General features: G+C 38.6%; 1 long non-coding RNA gene across 1 annotated transcript; it reads right to left on the bottom strand.

Moving 5' to 3' along the window:
• Nucleotides 1-617: 617 nt before the first annotated feature.
• LOC117296951 lies at nt 618-2,909 on the bottom strand. Its single transcript, XR_004519827.1, has 3 exons — nt 2,815-2,909; nt 2,341-2,403; nt 618-935 (listed from the first exon to the last, which is right to left on the bottom strand). It is a non-coding gene; the product is annotated as an uncharacterized LOC117296951 (long non-coding RNA).
• Nucleotides 2,910-3,912: the final 1,003 nt, after the last annotated feature.

Below are 3,912 nucleotides of genomic sequence, written 5' to 3'. Positions count from 1 at the left end.
AGTTGCTAAATGTTTTACTGAGTTCTCATTATGTTTGTCTTTATCATTTTAATTCGGTAAGATTTAATAAGATTATTATCTAAAAATATCACTGGCCATCCTGAGTGATGAAAACCTATTCATGCCTCTATTATATTATTTGATAGTTTAAGTCTATGTTTGTCTAGGTCATCTGGTGCCAGAGCTAATATGGAAGTTATGTTTCAAGATGGCGAAGGAGGCCATCTTGGATTTAGAGGTTAATATGGTCCCCAAACTTTACAATTTCCATTCCAGTGTATTAAGCATGTCAGAAATAGTAGAAAATGACATCTCTTTTGTCCATCTAGGTCATATGGTGCCAGAGCTATTACATTGTATGTTTTTTCAAGATGGCGACGGCGGCCATCTTGGATTTAGAGGTCAAGATGGTCCCAAAACTTTACAATTACAATTCCAGTGTATTTGGCATGCCAGAAATAGTGGAAAAGGACATCTCATTTGTCCGTCTAGGTCATCTGGGGCCAGAGCTATTACTATTTATGTTTTTCAAAATGGCGTCGGCGGCCATTTTGAATATTGCGCAATAAAAAAAGTTCCTATCACATTTCAGAGGTTCATAGGAGCTTATTTTCTTTTTAAATGGTTCCTGACGTCAAATCCATCGAGAAAAAAAGGTAGCAAATAAATGGTCACGGAATCCAAAGAATATGAACTATGAATACCAGTCTGGTCGTCAATCTTAAGAACACCATATTGATAAAAAGCAATTGTCTTCACTAGTTCTGGGATGTACTGCAGGTGAAATACAAAAAAAGAGGAAATGTAGCACGCGACTGCTGTTGTTACATCATCAACAACAGAAACTACCTCGCCTTCTGCAACTACTAACTCTGTAGACACATGTGCTGATTTTTCATCCATTTCGATGTACACAGGATGTGTGGTGTCTTCATCTTTCAATAAATAAAAGTAAAAAGTAAAGTTACTCAATATTGCTGTAAGCAACCAGATGTCTTATTCATACTTCAAGTACTAAATGGACAAAACTTAATTTATGCTACAATACAGCACATCAGTGCTTTGAGAAGCAATTTTGCAACATTTTTTTCTACAATTTGAGACCACTGCATGACATTACATAACACTATTAGTTATTATACAAGCATGAGTGGAATACAGAAAAACACGACAGTGCTTCTGCGTCCCATGTCAACATGGGATGCAGATTTTTTTGGGGGTGCATATTCCACGAGTTCGTCGTGGGTGATCACCCCCCACCCCATTTAAAGGAATAAACCATAATAGGCAAGTTTTCCACAAATTTGTGCTAATTTGGATCAGAATTAAATACTCTAATCAAAAGTCCTTAAAATAAGTAAAAAAATAACCATGAACTTTGACACAATACCTTGACCTTTGACCCAGATAAAAAAAACACATCATTCCGGAAATTTCATGAAAAAAACTCTGCTTGATAGAGCAGATTACCACGCACAAAAACCATTTAAATTTATTTGGGGTCATAAAATGAAGGTTCTGTGGTGGTTTTGCCAGAAAGGAGGTGGGTGCATGCAAGTAGTATTCAGTTGACATACATTACCGCTTACACTAGAATAAAAAAAAAACACTCGATCCGTGTTTTGTGTACAAAACATATGGACACGCGTCTAGGAATCAGACGTCTGGTTTCCAGACGCGTGTCCATATGTTTTTGTACGCAAAGCACGGATTGAGTGTTTTTTAATTCTAGGACAAACGTGTGTAGATAATTCTCCACGTTTGTTCTGGGAAAAAAATAATATGCGCACGCTCGACACGTGTCGTGACTTCGCGATGCGTTCGGCAGAGTTCGGGGACAATCAGCATTTGTAGTGTAGTGGTAAAACAGAGTATTTGGGGACTGAATAACGGTAAGAATTTATAACTTTTAACATTTTTTGAGATTGCGGAGCGAGTGGGTTCTCTGGTCGCCCCCTTGGACATTGAGATATCAAAGGACACATTAGAGCCTACGGTAATTTTTGCGAGATTAAAATAAAAATAAAGAGAGATTTTTGATTCCAAAATTCAATGAACAACCATTGAACCATCATCGTTTAAAGCGTGAGAGATATAAACCTATGAGGTTACGGGAGACGATAGCCGGACGAAACCGAAATAGTTCTAGCTAGGAGTAGTAGCTACTCTAGTACACTAGAAGTGGCTAAATCTCCCTTGTGCAACTTACATAATAGTAATAATGATTGGGTACGAAATGTCCTGCTTCAGGTATTCATGCAGAAATTTAATTTTGCCATCAATAAATATAAAATGTGAAAAACTGTTGAGTGTGTGTGTCTGTGTAGGCAGTGAACTTACTTTGTTGAGTCCATGGTGAAATTTGTATGGGATGTATGTAGGCCTGTGTACATGCACGTCAACCTGAAATACAAAACAAAGGTTTCTTAATTAAAATCCTTAAAGTGTTTGGGTACTTTTTGTACGACCCAAAACGCAATGTCCAAAGGTTTACATTTAAAATTAACCTTACACAGTTTTAAGATAATGGTGGTAGAAAGCTTCCCTTAAAATACTTGCTGTGGTGCTGTAGTTTTTGAGAAATGAGGAAAACTATGTCACAAAAATAACTTTCGCCTCAGGATACAAACATTATTTTAGCATGTACAGCGTATGTACCAGTAGCAGTACTGGTATTTACTATTTAATACGCGACTCTCCTGAAAACATCGCTTTGCCCTTTGTGATTTTCACCTTTTTCCCAAAAACTTGGCGACTATAAATCATGCAAATTAAATTTTGTTTTTTTGTTTAGTTTGTTTGTGACTCACGCACAGCTAATTTCTGAATTGCTCATAACTTGCCGTCACTGCACTGGTGACTGGCTCAACAGAAACCGGTTGCTCGTGTATGGTGGTGTATTTACTTAAAAGTAGTGTAGCAATAGCAGTTTTATACTACGTACAGCAGTACAACATACATGTACTCCGCAGTACGTTAGTTCATGAAACTTTTTTGAGTTGAGATTGAAATTTGAAAAGGGAAACTAAAAATGTTGCTTATGTAAGTTAACGTTTGTTCATTGTCAGCCAGGCAAGTCCTCTATTATGGAACGCCATAGAGGCATTTAATCATCGGTGATGGTCTTTTGCAACCGGTGATCAAATGTGTCATCGGTGGTGGTCCTATGCGAATCGGTGATCAACTTTAGCGAGCGGTGATAAAACACGATCGGTGGTTCATTTTAGCGATCGGTCATGCATATTCATGATCGGTGATGGTATATAGCGATCGGTCATGCATTATCACGACCGTTGATGGCTTTTTGCAATCAACTTTAGTGATCGGTGGTGGCTTTTTGCAATCGGTCAACTTTAGTGATCGGTGGTGGCTTTTTGCAATCGGTCAACGTTAGGGATCGGTGGTGGCTTTTTGCAGTTGGTCAACTTTAGGGATCGGTGATGGCTTTTTGCAATCGGTCAACTTCAGGGATCGGTGATGGCTTTTTGCATGCGGTCAACTTTAGTGATCGGTGGTGGCTTTTTGCAATCGGTCAACTTTAGTGATCGGTGGTGGCTTTTTGCAATTGGTCAACTTTAGGGATCGGTGATGGCTTTTTGCAATCGGTCAACTTAAGGGATCGGAGATGGCTTTTTGCAATGAGTCAACTTTAGGGATCGGTGGTGGCTTTTTGCAATCGGTCAACTTTTGCAACCGGTGATGGGATTTTGGGATATCCGAATTTTGCGTCCGGTCGGTGCAGGCCTACTTCAAAACCTATGATTGTGTAGATTGTGGATATTATTTGTCGTTATTTTCTAGGTTACACCACCATGGAGGAATAAATTACACTCACCAGTGGGTTGACTGACTTGCCAAACAATTTTAGAAGAGTACCATTTTATAACTATGTAAGGGGGAACGCAAAAAACA

This window comes from Asterias rubens, chromosome 11 (assembly GCF_902459465.1).
Source record: "Asterias rubens chromosome 11, eAstRub1.3, whole genome shotgun sequence".
Taxonomy (NCBI): Eukaryota; Metazoa; Echinodermata; class Asteroidea; order Forcipulatida; family Asteriidae; genus Asterias; species Asterias rubens.
This window is presented reverse-complemented; position numbering and strand designations above follow the sequence as displayed.